We start from the raw sequence: 16,619 nt of genomic DNA, 5'->3' as shown, positions 1-16,619 counted from the left end.
CTGGGCTGCTGGTCTCACTGGTCTCTGTCTCAGAGGAACAGACCTCCCGCCCCCCAAGGCAGAGTGGGGCAGGGACAGAAACAGAACGTCTGGGCTCTCCTCTACCATCCTCCTGGGCTGCCCTCGGCCCTGGTGGCTTTCCTGCCCCCCCGCCCCGGCACTTCCATCACCACAGCCCCCGTACAGTTCCCACCAGCCTGGGGTCTCCTCAGGACTCCTCAGTTTTGTGTTCCCTGCCTCTTCTGAGGCATCTCCAAGGTGGGTGCTTGTTGGCGGGCAAGAGCAGCACCTGCTTGGTCTCCATCTTGTCTGGCCCTGGAAGCCTGCTCCATCCTTGTACCTCTACCAAGTCCAGCTGGATTCCAAGCCATGGCAAAGGAATTGAAAGCTGGTTGGATAAATAAAATGAAGCAGCAGATGGAGCCCCCTTTGAGCCTGCATTCAGCACCTATTTGAGGACCCTCCCCCTACAACCTCATCATTCCCCAACCCCTGGCTCTGCCCTCTCCTGAGAACACATTGCTCCCCATCAGTCCTGATTCACCTGGATGACTGGATCTGGGTAAAGTCACCTGACCTGAATCCAGTTAAAGGCAGACCATATTCCACAGTCAATAGTGAAAAAAAGCTTGACTGGAAATTTCTTATTTTTTTATTTTTTAATTAAAAAAAAGATTTTCATTCATTTGTTCACGAGAGACACAGAGAGGCAGAGACATAGGCAGAGGGAGAAGCAGGCTTCCCACAGGGAGCCCGATGAGGGACTCCACTCCAGGACCCCAGGATTATACCCTGAGTCGAAGGCAGATGCTCAGCCACTGAGCCACTCAGGCGTCCCCTTAAAAAAATTTTTTTTTTAAAGATTTTACTTATTTGTTAGAGAGAGAGAGAATACCAGCAGGGCAGAGGGAGAGAGAGAAGCAAGTTTCCTGCTGAGTAGGTCCTTGGGCTCGATCCCTGGACCCCAAGATCATGACCTGAACCAAAGGCAGATGCTTAACCCACTGAGCCACCCAGGCACCCCTAGAACCTTCTTTAAAAAGGAAACAATTGTGAACACTTCTAAAGATTCATAAGTGAAAAGCTCACTTTGTCTTATATTTTAAAAAATTACCTGATAGGCAACTATGAACTACTTAGAATGAAAGATGAATCTATTATGAATTTTTCAACATAATTTTGTAAGCTTGTTCAATATTAATGGCAAATACTTCAATGGCACTTGCTATGTGCCAGGCACTGTTCTAAACTATGGATGTAGATAGATAGATGATAAATAGATCAATCAATCTACAGGGTATGTATATATGTATATACATGTATACATATTAACTCTATATATTAATTTAATGAAAAGAAGAATCATATGAGACAAATACCATTACAATCCCCATTTTACAGATGAGAACACTGAGGTGCAGGGAGGCTAAGTCATTTGCCCGCACACACCGCCCGTGGCCAGAGGACGCAGTCCCAGCATGCCCCCACCTGGACTCGGTTGCATCCTTCATTTCCTGTCTGACTTCCGCAACACAATCATGAAGAGGGTCAGCCTTGCAGAGCCTCAAGCATCTCACCAGTTTTTTTCAGTGCCTCTTTGAACACAGGGTTTTAGAAACTCTTCTCTTTGGGGCTCTGGGTGGCTCAGTGGTTGAGTGTCTGTCGTTGGCCCGGGGTCCTGGGATTGAGTCCTGCATTGGGCTCTCCGCAGAAAGCCTGCTTCTCCCTCTGCCTGTGTCTCTTCTCTCTCTCTGTGTGTGTGTCTCTCATGAATAAATAAATAAATAAATAAATCTAAAGATTTTATTTATTTATTCATGAGAGACACACACACAGAGAGAGAGAAGAGACACAGGCAGAGGGAGAAGCAGGCTCCATGCAGGGAGCCCGATGCAGGACTCAATCCCGGGTCTCCAGGATCAGGCCCTGGGCTGAAGGCAGGTGCCAAACCGCTGAGCCACCCAGGCATCCCCAAATAAAATCTAAAAAAAAAAAAAAAAAAAAAAAAAAAACACAACACTATTCTCTTTGGAAGTGCTTGTCGAGCTGTGTGTCATTTTGTCCATGCTCTCCCCGCTAACACTGGCTGGCCTGCCTCTCAGACTTCAGCCCAGATGGTTTTGTGTGTGACTCCAGAGCCCCACACACTTGCACTTCTGCTCCCACATCGGACACCCCTTAACCGTGCGGAGCCAGAGCCGCAGCGCCCCCGCCCCTGGTGCTGATGGCTGGCAGGGTGAGGTGGGAGCGCTGCTGTTCCCGCAGGGGCAGGGGGAGCAGGCTCTGTGTCTGCTCGCATCTGGGCTCTGGGGACGCAGGGGTGGACAGAACAGACACAACACCCTGTTTTCATGGAGCAGACATTCTGTGACACCAACTGGGGGCAGGGAAGGGGGCAGACGTCAACAGGACACTTAAGTGAAATACACACAGAGAGATTCATGATCAGGGAGAAACGAAGCAAGAAAAGAGATAGGAAGTCCTCCCCACCCCCACCCTGGGAAGCTGCGAGTTAAATAGGATTGATGGGTATGTGGGCAAGTGAGTAGGAGCTCCCTAAGACTGTGAAATCTGGATTAGGCTGAAGGAAGTGTGTCAGGTTAGCCCTGAAGGGACAGCAAGGCTTTCTGCGGAGAGCCCAATGCAGGACTCAATCCCAGGACCCCGGGCCAACGACAGACACTCAACCACTGAGCCACCCAGAGCCCCAAAGAGAAGAGTTTCTAAAACCCTGTGTTCAAAGAGGCACTGAAAAAAACTGGTGAGATGCTTGAGGCTCTGCAAGGCTGACCCTCTTCATGATTGTGTTGTGGAAGTCAGACAGGAAATAGTCAGGAGGCCCATCGAGGCTGGGGGGAACGTGGGCAGTGGGGAGCAGAGCAGGGGAGGAGATGTCACCAGGGGAGCAGGGCCAGGTCATGTTGGTTCTCGTGATTGTAGGGACTTTGGCTCTGTCTCCCCATGAGCCAGGGAGCCTCAGGGGACTTGGAACAGCAGTGGGACAGGTCAGCCTCTGAGCGAAAGGGCAGGATGAGGATGGTGCTGACCCATGGGTTAGCGTGGATAGCAGTGCGCCCCTTGCCCAGGGCTGCTGGTGGCGTGCGGGCGACAGGGGGGTGAGATCGGGCTGCCTTCTAGAGAGAATAGAGAAGAGGAACCAAAGACAGCAGGGGTAGACAGCTCCTCAAGGAAAATTCTGGAAAGGGGAGAAAGATAGTAACTGAAGGGAAGTGAGTCAAAGGAGGATTTTGTTGTTGTTTTCTCGACATTGGTCTTTAAGACATGAAAAAAAGAGAAATAACCACGTGTTTCCAGCTGGGGAATGTGATCTAGAAGGGGATTCAACATTTCTGGGACAGAAGAGGGAGGCCTGCCAGAGGGATGTCCTCGAGCAGCCAAGAAGATGTGAGATCTTGGGCCAAAAAGAGGTCTTGGTCAGAAACCCAGAGGGTAGACAGAAAAAGAGGCAGAGCCTATGGGCCTGGACTGGGGAGTGGAGGGTTCGGGCCCAGCATCTGGGTCCCTGGGCTCTGGGCTAGTTCCATCCTGTCCGACACGCTGCCTGCCCTCCACCAACCCTTCCCAGCTGATGACTGGGAGGCAGGCACTACTTGGGGATGCACGACCAACCTCTGCTGTGCTGACCCGAGGGTGACATGGCAGCTGGTGCCCATACAGGGGTCCCTCCTGAAGGGACACGGGATCTAGTGACTGCCCAGCATGGCAGAGGTGGGCAGAAGGGGTGGTGGGTCCTGTCACAGTGGCACTGTGGCCCTGCACCTCCAGCAGGCTCTCCCAGTGTGACAGGATCTTTAATGGTAGGCAGGAGCCCAGGCCCACCTGTCAAGCCAGCTGCTCCAGCCCCTGGATCCCAAAGGCCTTGTCTCTAGCAGTTATTCTCTGCTCTGGATGCTAATTGGGATCGATTGCTCGGGCGCCTTTCTAAAAGGTGTTGCCTCTGGATGCCCTTCCTGCAAACAGGCAAGGAGACAGGGCAGGGGGTGGGCAGGATGCAAATCTGCAGGCTTGCTTTCTCGCTGGCCCCTGTTGCCCCCTTGGACATTCTAGCAGGGAGAGGCATTCTTATGCCATTCTGGAGTTATCCCCTGGGCTTTGTTTTCATTCCGGCCCTTCCTACCTGCGACCCAAAGACAGCACCACACACCCCTCAGACTGTGTCCTCTTGCCCACCCATGGTCGGGAGGGGATCTTCTGAGGGGCTGCCTTCAGTGCCACTCAAATGAGAGAAGGGATTTCCTTTCCATTCTTCCTGTCTTCCCATCTACTGTTTTCCTTCCATTTATATGTTTTTTTCTCTATTTTTGGCTTCAATGCTAGTGGATAGCTTCCGTTTCTATTTAAACTTCTTAAAGAGAAACTCAAACTTGAATACAAATGAGGAATGCAGCTAAAAATGGGAGATGTGAAGAGTAACTTTTTTTAAGTCAGTGCAAATATTTTTGGAATTTTATTTTCCTTAGGGAAAAAAACAAAAAACAAAAAACGAAAAACGACTTGCAGACAGAGAGTCTGCATCCTGTGTTTGAGCCCCAGTGGCCTCTAATGTTCTTTATTTGTAAACCTAACATGGTGATAGATGACTCCTCAAAGCAGTGCTGACCTCCCAGCAAAATGAGAACAATGTCCTCCCACCCCTTCCTCCTTCCAAGCCTCCCCGGTTTCTCCCTCTTCTTCACGTCCTCTCTTCTCCTCCCTTTCATCTTCTCTGGTGATTGTGGGCAATAAGTGACACCTTACAGGAAACAGTTAGAGCTCTCAGACGATGACAGTCTATAAAGCAAGAGCCACTGCCACTTAATTACGAAGCAGATTTCAGCATAAGCGTTTTGAATGCAATGCACACAGGAGGGAAAGGCCATCCGCTATGAGCGAACAGAGAAACGGGGGAGCGTGTCTGGAAAGGGGACCAGCAAGCTACAGTGCAAATCCATATGCTCAGCCTTCGGGGCACACTGTTCATGCTCCATTACTCCAGAGATGCTAAAATGGTGGCAGAGATAGAAATCCTCCTTCTAGGTCATTCAGGCCAACCTGAAGGTGGTCGATTCCCCTGGCCAAAGGGCTCCTCTCCATTCATAAGCAGTGTTTTCTGGTTGTCCAGAAAGTTCTCCGAAAAAGTCTGGGGCTGGGGTGAAGGCATCCAGCTGTTTTCATGAGGTGGTCAAGGGTAATAGTGCAAATCACAGACTCCCTAAAGGTCAGCCACAGGTTACTGGAGAAATAAACTATAATATTTCAGTAAATTTGTGAACTGTGCAGCCAACCAAAGTGAAGACTGGCACAGGAAGCCATTAATAATACATTTGGGAAAAACACAGACTACAAAAGCTTATCTTTGGTGATAACATCAGGATAAAGGATAGCTCCTGGGGGGCATGTGGAGGGGTGGTATTGACAAGCAAGGGGCACTGGGAGGCCTCTGGTTGCTGGAAATGTTGTCTATCTTGATTGGGTGCTGGGTGCACGGATGTCCACACTTACAAAATCATTAAGCTGCATAGTTGAGATTAGAGCACATCACTGTGCAAATGTTATACCTCAATTTAAAAAGTAGCAAACTAACTGTTCTGCAAAATTATATGTATAACATGAATATATTTAAAGTTTAATGTGGCAGATTGGATTTCCCAAAATGGCACTAGCAATATTCTTTCATGCTCTTCCAGAACCCCATCTGGAGTTAGAGTCTATCTCCTCTGCCCTTGAACCTGGCAGGTCTTTGTGACTGCTTCCATTTAATCGTATGTGCTGGAAATGATGCCAGGTAGCTCCTGAGGCCAGGTCAGAAAAGCCGTTCTCACCTGGCTGTCTCCATCTCTCAGGATTTGTGCCCTTGGAACACAGCCACCATGTTGTGAGGAAGCTCTGGGCACTTGAAGAGGCCAACACCAACTTCTGGCCATGTGCGGGGAAAGAGCCTTCCTGTGACTTTCCAGCCCCCAGACTTCCAGGCTTCCAGCAGAGGCCCTAGACATCATAGGACAAAGATGTGCCATCCTCACCGTGCCTGGTCCAAATTCCTTTCCTGGCCCACAGAATCATCACTGGCTGTGTTATGCCTCTAGATTTGAGGAATAATTTGTACCATGACTGTTTTAGTCTGTTCAAGCTGCTGTAACAAAAAAATACCATAATGTGAGTGGCTTATAAACAACAGCTATTTCTTACATTTCTGGAGTCTTGGAAGTCCATGATCACGGTACTGGCAGATTCAGTGTCTAGTGAGGCCTTCCTGGTGACTTATCCTTGTGTCCTCACTTGGTAAAAGGGGCAAGTGAGCTCCCTGTAGCCTCTTTTGTCAGGACACAAATCTCATTCATGACCTAATCACACCTCCCAAAGATCCCCCTTCTAAATACCATCACACTGGGGATTAGGTCTCAACATAGGAATCTGAGTAGACACGGGCATTCAGACCACAACCATCATAACTAGAAATGGATGGTCATGTGTATGTGTGTATAACTGGAGGAAATTTCCGAGTACCTGAAGAGAAGGATGGGAGCTGCCATACCCTTATTGCTTTCTCATATTTTTGAATGTTTCTGTAATAAGCTGGCATCATTCAGGTTATGAGAAGAAAACTTAAAACAATATGGATGAATTTCTCAAGTGGAAACAGGACTGCAGCATATATTCAAGGGTACTATGCCAGGTCAGCCAGCACCCTACTGCCCTCCTGGCACCAAGGCAGGTCCAGTTGCCAAGGGTAGAATGAGCTCGGGCAGAGGAAAAACAGCCTCTGCTCCGGCAGGAGGGGCTTCTGCACCTGTGTCTGTTGGCTGGTGCTCAATTTTCCAGGGAGAGGATGGTGTGCAAGTGTGTGTGCAGAGGTGGGTGGGGCTTCCTGGGCCACTAACGCATTCCTGGCTAACCTCTTCCTCTCCGGACACCTTCCAAAAAATCAAATTAATTGAGGAGACTTGCCTCAAATGCTGCATCAAAGAACAATATTAAAATATTCATATAAACACCCAGATTTTAAGTTGTAGGAATGCATCTTGCCGGATGATGAGACAAAGAGACTTTAGCACAAAATCAGTGGACTCAGCACATCTCTGGCCATGGAGCAAGAACTCCATGGTCAGGTCTGTCTTGCAGGATCTGGAGAGACAAGGAGGTCAGAGAAACCCTAGCCCCACCCCTTTTTCCCCCCAAACCAAGGTAGTGCTGTGAACCTTTCCATTCCTCACCCCCACTTTCCATTTCCTAAATCTCCTTAGAACATCCTCTAGCTTCAGTATTTAAGGTTCAAAATAGCTCCTCATTCAAAGTTTTTTTTAACTGAGGAAGACTGCTCGGTTTAGGATTCATACTTCAATAGAAATAGTGGACTTAAGGCTTTCTTTTTTCTTTTTTAAAAGATTTTATTTATTTGACACAGAGAGAGACAGAACAAGTAGGGGAAGTGGCAGGAAGAGGGAGACAGAGAGGGAGAGGGAGAAGCAGGCTCCTGGAGGAGAAGGAATCCCGACCTGGGGCTCAATCGCAGGACCCTGAGATCATGACCTGAGCCGAAAGCAGACACTTAACTGACTGAGCCACCTAGGCATCCCAAGGCTTTCTTTTTTTCCACTTCTTTACCCATCATTGTTTATTTACCAGGACTATCTGAAAACCCTGAACTAGTCAAGGTGGGTTTTGTTCTCAATCGACACGCCTGACAAAATGTGGAGTCCAAGGGATGGTCTTACTGTTGGTTTCTACTGGAGGCTCCAAATGTTTGTCACAGGGAATGATAGTGGGGTGTCAGAGGGAAAGGCAGCGAGGGCCCAAGGGGAAGCCTAACCAGAATGTCCACCTCTGGTTGCAGGCAAGTCTCAGCCGGCCACTGGGAATGCTGTTCACAAGAGCACCGATGGGGGTGGAGGTGGAAGGGCCATGGGTCATGTCTGTCTGGCAGAGGGCAGGAATGGTGGCAGGGCACTGTCAGAGCCTGCCCTGTAGCTCAGCCAGGGAGTGGCCGTGTCAGGACTACCCTGGGGCATGAGCACAGGCCTGCTGGGACATGAGGGCATCAGAGGCCTGGCAGAGGAGCAGGGGGGTTGGGACTCAGCAGGGCCCAGGGCCACCTCAGGGGCTGTGGATCCAGATCCACACAGGCCTGGATCTACATTAGTGGGAGAAACTAGAAAACTAGAGTGGACCAAAACAGAGCTGGCCTGCTGGAGGAGGGCTCTAGGGACACCTGGAGGAATTGGCTGACTGGGGGCAGGCCCCAGTGGCTTGTACCCACTCCTACCTTGCACTACAGAAGTCCAGTGACTCTGATAGTGGGGCTCCCAGAGTTTCTCCACATGCCCACCAATGGTCCTAACAAAGTGGCCCGGGGTCTCTGAGGACAGACTGGATGAAAGCCCAAGGATCCAGGCTGTGTTGTGGGGATGAAAAGCCTGATGGAGCGGGCATCTCCCCAGGCACAGAAGGACCACCAGATCCTTGTGAGGCTGAGAAGCAGAGAGCAGGAGGGTAAGAGGCAGGCCTGCACAGGGTTGGGGGGCTCCTAGACAAGACCATCTGGATGCTTCTGGGCCCCTTCCCAGGCAGAAGACTGGGAGGGGTTTTCCATGCTGGTGCAGGGTCACCTGTGACCTTTGGTGTCCTTGTCCAGCGATGACTGCTCCTTCTGTGTCTGACACCTCATTCTTGGCATCTCTCTATTCCCCATAGGATATAGATCTGGGCCTCAGGGGAGGCAGGGGAAACCTCGTGCATTCTCCTTCATCAGGAATCAGGGACTGGGGACCCCAATGAGGGGGTGAGGCCTCAAGCACTGCATATCCACCACTCTTCGATCATATCACTGGACTTAGTGTAGTCTGAGACTGGCTCTCTGGAGGACTCAGTCATCCTCCCTTCATCCTTTTCTGAGAGTCCCTACTATTCATCTTTGATTGGGATCATTGTATCGTGGGCCAGGATGCTGGCCAGCCCCTGCAGAGGAGTCCCTGGTGGGTACCAGAAGGCAGGCACAGATGGAAAAAAGCAGATTCCCTACAAAAGGGCTGAGGCGCCAAGTCCTACCCATTGTCACCAGTTCCCCTTGATACCCTTATGAAGCCCCTTCTCTGTCTTCTCACTGTGCCCATCTCAGCCCAGGCTGAACCTCAGGCCAAGGTCGTCACCCCCACTCCACTATCATGTTTATTGTTCTGTTTACTGTTCTCGTGGCTCTTCCCATGCCTTGAAATTGTCTGGTGAACCTGTCTGCGATCAACCATCTCCCTTCTAGGCTGTCATCCTGGCAGGCAGAGCGACCAAAGTGGTCCACAGCCACTGCCCACCCACCAAGCTCAGTGCCCACTGCTGGGCAGGGCTCGCGCCACCCTTGTTGATGGGGAGGCTGAGCGAGTGGGTGACCCAGGCCCCAGGGTGGGTGCTGCTGATGCGGTGACAAAGAACATACAGCCCCTAACGTCCTAAAGAGCTCAGCACCATGTGCACAGGAATGCCTGATTCAATCCTACAGATAGCAGTGCCCAGCAGCATGAGGTGTCTCTGCTGGCTGGGTTCTGGGCCTCTGGGGTGGGTATGAGGGGGCCACACACAGAGATTCTGGGTAGGGTTTCCAGGGGCAGGAAGGCGGGGGGAATGGCCCAGTGCATACCTGGGACCCTTAGAGGGAAGACTGAAAGCAGCTGCGAAGTTTTAGAGTTATTTGGGCCTCCTTCCCTCCATCGTTGGCTTCCTTGCACACCTCGGGCCCCCTTTCTGCCGTGCATCTCCTCCCCGGCACCCTCCCTGCCCTACCTGACCCCTTCCTGCTGGGCACTGGCCCCTGACTAAACACCCCCCCCCCCACTCTGTCCAGGACCACATGGGCACAGCCCCTACTGCCCACAACTCCCAGTTTGTGGGGAGAGTGTCCTGCTCCACTATGCTGGCCCTGGGGCCTGAACATGGTCACTGTCCCCACACACGACCCAGCCCCTCATTCCAACTCCTCCTGTGCCTCAGGCTCAAGGACCTCACCTGACCCCACCTCACTCTCAGATCTCCTCCCTTCTTCCTCTGCACTACCCAGCACCCCAAACCAGGCTCCTGGCCTGGGGAGACCACCTGGGGCAAACACCTGCTTAGGTGGTTGCAGTCTGCAGTCTCAAGGAGGGGCGTGAGGGAGCCTCTGGTCATCACCCGGCCTTGGCCATGCTCTGTCCCTGGTCCCGAGGGCGAGTCAGTCTTCCTCTAAAATGGAACCCCATCCGCAGCCAGCATCCAGGCCCCAGGCCAGGGACTATCTGCATCTGAGGTGTGACTGGGAGCTTCCAAAGGGGGGTGGCTCTGGTTTTAGGTCCAACTCACTAGGCGCCAGTAGCCTCCACTTCACATCCTCACAGCTGTAGGACTGGTCCCCTTCCTGGAGCCCCGGGGTCCTTGTCCTGCACAGAATGGCCTCACCTGAGCCTGCAGCCAGGGCTGAGGGGCAGGACTACCCTGGGGCTGAGACACGAGGGCATCAGTGTCAAGATGCTGGGCCAGTCCAGAATGGTTCTGGAGGGACTCTGCCCATGAGACAGAAGGGCATGGGGGCAACCAGAAGTTTCTAAAAAGAGGTAGAAAGGAGGGGCACCTGACCTGGGTGGCTCAGTGGTTGAGCATCTGCCTTCAGCTCAGGTTGTGATCCCAGGGTTCTGGGGTCAAGTCCCCCATCAGGCTCCCCACAGGGAGCCTGTTTCTCCTGTCTGTGTCTCTGCCTCTCTCTGTGTCTCTCAAGAATAAATAAATAAGATCTTAAAAAAAAAAAAAAAAAAAAGGTGAAAAGGAGTAGACCTGAATGAGGACTCAGAACTAGAACCAGAATCAACCAGGCAGGGAGGATCATCCCTTCTCACTCCTCCTTCTTGCTCCTGGGGAGCAGCCTCCGACAGCCTCAACTGTGCCCTTCCTGTTGGTCCAGCCTCCACCCTTCCCCACGTCCTCCCCTCCTCAGCCTCCTTTCTCCTCCTGCCTCTGAGGTGTTTCATCCAATCAAGGCAGGGTCCCCCATTCTCCCGTGAAGAAGTGAAAGATGAGCAGCAGCTGGCCTCTGTCGGCCACAGATTGCGTGCTGGGCCCTTTCCCTGACGTTTGCTCACTCCTTGCAGTATGGGCAGAGCCACCTGGCCTTGCACAGGTGGGGAGGTTGAGTTCAGGGAGGCCAGTACCCCAGTAGCCGAGGCGAGGACACCAGAGCCCACACACAGCACCAGGACCCCACATTTCCCCCAGCTTGGGGCTGGACATTTCTCATTTCACTCAAAAAAATGAAATGGTCTAGAGGCCGTGACCAGTAGCCTTTTTATTTCCTGTGGTCCTGGGTAGACATCCCCCTGGAGCCCGCAGGAGTCCAGCCAAAGGTATTCGGGATTCATCAGGAGCCCCGGAGCCCCAGAATGCTCCTTCCCAGCCAAAGTTCATGTCCATGTTCCCTTCCCTGGTCCACAGCCGTGCCTGAAGCCAGAAGGACTTACAAAGAAGTTCGCAGTTAAGACGAACATGTCACCACCCAGGAGTCCCACCACCGACTCCCCAGGCACGCAGGCTTGACCTCCCATCTGCCGGCCACCTCCCCCAGCACTGCCTGCGTGCTCAAGTGGCCATCACACAGGCTGAGAATGGGTGGCACAGAACATTCTCCGCTTCTTGGCAAGCTAAGAAGAAAACCTTATTTAATAAATGAAGACTGTGGGGGTCTGATCCCCCCCATGACCGTCTGCGTGGGTTCAGGCCCATGGGAGGCTGTGCTGCTCTGCACGTCTCCACCCCTGTGGCTGGAGGCCTGCCCCCCACCCACCTACCCCAGTGTCACGGACCCCCCCACCCACCCATGGAGACTGTCTGGAGGGCCAGTTTCAAACGACCATATGTGTGGGTGGAAAGAAGTCTGCAGGGAAAGCCAGTCTCCAAATAACAATATGGAAAAAATGTTAAAGAGACACGCACTAACATGGCATTGCTGCAAGCCTCATTCATTAAAATAAAAAGTAAGGAAAAAAAAGTAAGGAAAATTGGCATGGAAGTCAGGAAAATTTCAGAGTATTTCCTGCAAGGCATATATGGGACATCCTTGGAAATTTCTTGAGGCGTAATAAGTTTACTGTTCCTCTTCTTAAAAAGCAAGCAAGCAAACAAAAACAACTATATCTCGCTGTGGCTCACCTGTCCCCCCCTCCCCCCCCCCCCGAAGCAGTTATTTATGGCTGTAAAATATTCCCTGTTTAGGGCAACTTACGAGAACAAACACTGCTGTTAGAATTTCCCCGAGCAGAGAAGAATTTGGCACTTGGTCAGGATCTGAGGTTTGGGTATTTGCTTGTAACCATTAATTGCTGTATAAAACCTTTGAAAAAAAAGCCCTATATCTGGAGTTTTGCTATAAAAGCCCATTTAGAACCAGTGGGAAGCTGGTCTTCAAGGTCTTGTCGACAGAGACTCCGGTCCCCAAGCAGGAACTCCCAATTACACATTTACTGGATAAACATATGGAAGCTGCCTGGGGGATCATTAGCTGTGAAAATCCCTCTTGGAACCTCCCATTGTGGGATTGTCCAAACCTGGCCCCAGGTCCCTTTGTGACCACAAGGGAGCCCAACGAGCACTGCTGTGGCATTGAAGACAGAAAGGTTTCTTTCTCTTCTCCGAAACTAAGAATGCTTTGACCCACTCCCTTATTTTAAAAATTACTAATTAAATATCCAAGCACAGCTGCTTTGGCACACACCAAGGGAATTATTTAGAGAGCAAACACCTAAAATAAGCCGAGATACTAACTCTTCTGCTGCAGGAGATGCTGCCCATGCGCCCTCTGCATGAGAGGGGCTGGGAGAGATTGGGGCTTCTGAGACAACATATTCCAGACATGTTGGTTGGCACAAGATGCAGCCAAGGTTAAAATAATCTCACAAAACCAATGCCCTCATTTGCTCATTTTGATGATGGCCACTGAGGTAGAAAACCAGTGGAGACCAGAATGCTTCCCTCTGAGCCTGGGTCATTTCCCATCAGATTTTGAATGTTGGCCCTGCTTCTTCCTTTGCCACTACATTTAATACAGAGTTCTTGATTCCTTCAGAATCTGGCACACCCTCATGCCAGGACCCAGTCTTTGTGGTCAGGATTTCATTGGGCCCAACAGGCTCACATATGAAGTGGCTCTCATCAGTCAGCTGGGACAGTCCTTAACAAGGAATGAACACTGAAGGTTTCAAAATGTTTTAATTAATCAGGTCACTGGGTACACTTGTGACAGAGGGATCACTGTCTGTAAATTCATCAACAGCTTTCTAATTTCCATTAATCAGTTCTGTTCAACAATGTTTAATATATATGGCCAAAGTGAACATTTACACTAAAAAAACTGTGCGGAGTAATGGCCAAAAAGCATAAGAAATAAGGCTCCACCTCACTGGGGGTCAAAGAAAGGTAGCATCTAAAACTCCACGCCAGGGGATCCCTGGGTGGCGCAGCGGTTTGGCGCCTGCCTTTGGCCCAGGGCGCTATCCTGGAGACCCGGGATCGAATCCCACGTCAGGCTCCCAGTGCATGGAGCCTGCTTCTCCCTCTGCCTCTCTCTCTCTCTCTCTCTCTCTCTCTGTGACTATCATAAATAATAAAATAAAAAAAAAATTACCTAATGGAAAGCCAGAAATATTTAAAAAAATAAAAAATAAAAAATAAATAAAACTCCACGCCATTCTAATTCTAGAATATGCATTCTAGCATATTCTAGCAAATATGCTAAAAAAGTAGCATATTTTTAAAAAATATTTTATTAATTTATTCATGAGAGACGCAGAGAGAGAGGCAGAGACATGGGCAGAAAGAGAAGCAGGCTCCCTGTGGGGAATATGATGAGGGACTCAGTTCCAGGACCCTGGGATCATGACTGGAGCCAAAGGCAGACACTCAACCACTGAGCCATCCAGGTGCCCTGCTAAAAGTAGCATATTACAAAGAGTTAAAGATAAGGTGCCTTGGGTAGAGCTGGTGACACCCAGTGTTGGGGAAAGGTGGAGAAATGAGCTTTCTTGTCATACATAGTTTCTTGTCCACAACTATGAGCAAAAATTGTTGCTATCTTTCTGGGACGCATTTTGGAAGTATTTTTAAAAGCCTTAAAAAAAAAAGCCTTAAAAATATGCACACCAATTTATACTTCTAACAGTGTTGGACTAGCTGTTTCAGACTAACCCTTCCATTAAGAAAAACTAGAAAAAAAAAAAAGAAAAACTAGAAAAGTGGACAAAATCATATTAAAAACTTGCTTGAAAGCACTGGCATAAAAAAAATAAAAAATTAAAAAAAATTAAAAAAAAAAAAAAAAGAAAGCACTGGCATGACTCCAGGACAGTGAGGACTTGTAAGGTCAAGGTCCTGGAGAGAAGGAAACACAGGAGGATAAATCTGACATCCAGTGCCTCTTTCTCTCTTGATGCATTTGCTAATTCACAAGCACTAAAAGATCGAAAAGCTGATCAACAAACAGTGACTGAGAAGCTAAGAAATTGAGCAGCATTATTGGCAGTATCTCATAGGATGGGGGGACAAAGTACAGCAGAGGATATGCAAAGGAAGAGTCCAGGTGGGCAGCCAAGGCTTTCATTCTGAAGCTCTGAAGAGCTACCTAGAATTACAAACCATCTTGGTTTTCTGGAACTGCCCTAGCTTTACCACTGAAAGTCTCCTGTGCCAGGAAGCCATTCAGTCCAAGGCAAACTCAAATAGCTGGCCACCCTCAATTCACCCTGGGACTAATACTGAAGTCCTCTTCAAACCAACCCAGTCTGTCCCGTCCTAGATGTCTATCAGAAGCACAAGTAAATCTTCTCTGGAGAAAGATATCACTCAGGAACTCAAATTTACTCTTCAACTGTTATTCACAATGTCCAGCATTCAATAAAAAAATAACCAGGTCTCTTTCATCCAAGAGAAAAAATGTGAACAATACAAACAGATCCATTGGAGATTCTGATATTGCTGTTCTTAGGCTTTGAAAAACTAAAGTAACGGAGATTAATATGTTCTAGAAATAAGTGATAAGGAGGATATTTTCAGTAGCATCCTGGAACTAATCCATGACAATTTTAGAACTTAAAAATATGGTAGCTAAAATTAAGGCATGAGTTAAGTTTAAAGATTAGAAAAAATAAGTTATAGTGAAGGTAGGTTAAAATATATATAAAATATATATGTATATTTATATATAAGATATATATATATATTTACAGACTAAAGCAAGGAGAGAAAAAAATTTTAAATATAGAAGATAATTCAAGAGAAATATATATAATTAGAGTCCCAGAGGGAGAAAAGAGAAAGAATGAAAGCAAGAAATAATATTTAAAGAGATAATGGGTGAGAATTGTTCAAAAATGATGAAATACAGAAAGCCACATATTTAAGAAGAGCTCTAGAGCCCAAGCAATATTAATGAAAAGAAAACCACACCTAGATACAACCTAGTTGAATCTTGAAAACCAATAAGAAAATCCTGAAAGCAGATGAAGGATAAAAGCCTTATTTCTTTTGAAGGAATCAGTGAAAGCTAGTGGACAATGGAAGCATAACAACATATCTTCAAAGTAGTGAAAATAAATTTCTGCCAATCTAGAATTCTATGTCCAGCAAGAATATTCTTCAAAAGTGAGGATGATATGAAGACATTTTCAGACAAGTGAAAACTAGGAGTTTTTCACCAGAGCATCGTCATTAAAGAAACTCCTAGAAGTTATAGTAACTACTAAGGGGCAGAAATAAAATGATCATAGATGAAAGAACAGAGATTCAGGGAAAGAATGAGAAGAAATAGAATGTGGGTAAATGAAGACCAACTCTACAAAACAATAATAATAATGTTTCAGGGACACTAACGGACATTTCATAATGGTGAAAGATCAACACACCAGGAAGACATAATTCTAACATAGCCTCAAAATTGTGTAGCAAAAATGAAAGAAATCAAACAACGAGATAAATCTCCCATGATACTGGCAGAGAAGCCAGAAGCTCTTTTGGTAACTGAAAAAACAAGTAGACAAAAAAAAGGAAGAAAGAAAGAAAAAGTCAGTAATAATTTTCAAGATTAAAACAACACATTTAACAAATGATCCTATTGATACATGCAGAATTCTGCACTTTCAGATTGCGGAATGTGTATTCTTTTTAACTGTACATGAAATAGTACCTAAATATGACCATATTCGGGGACACGATGCAAATCTTAACACATTTCCAGTCACTGAAATCATGCCGAGTGTATTGTCTAACCACAGTAAACAAAGCCAGAAATCAATAACTAGAAATCCCCAAACCATTTTACACTAAGTAATAAGCTTCTAAATAACCCAGAGGTCAAATAGGAACTCACAATGAAAATTGGAAAATAGCTTGAATGGAATGATAATTAATAGAACAAAACAAAACCTAAGGTAAAACTAGAGCTATACTGAAAGGGGTATGTTTGAGAAGGAAAAAGGCTGGCCATCAATGACCTGGGAAATTACTATGTGATTCTACCTCTATGAGGAACCTAGAGTTAGAGTAGTCCTAGCTGTGCAGACAGAAAGTAAAACGGTGGTTGCCAGGGGCTGGGGGAAGCAGGAGGGGGAGGTGTTGTTTAA

General features: G+C 48.2%; 1 pseudogene; it reads right to left on the bottom strand.

Moving 5' to 3' along the window:
* Positions 1 to 2,178: 2,178 nt before the first annotated feature.
* The window catches only part of LOC112923097 (glyceraldehyde-3-phosphate dehydrogenase-like), a 29,921-nt pseudogene continuing 15,480 nt past the window's right edge, over positions 2,179 to 16,619 (bottom strand).

This window comes from Vulpes vulpes, chromosome 14 (assembly GCF_048418805.1).
Source record: "Vulpes vulpes isolate BD-2025 chromosome 14, VulVul3, whole genome shotgun sequence".
NCBI classification, from domain to species: Eukaryota; Metazoa; Chordata; class Mammalia; order Carnivora; family Canidae; genus Vulpes; species Vulpes vulpes.
This window is presented reverse-complemented; position numbering and strand designations above follow the sequence as displayed.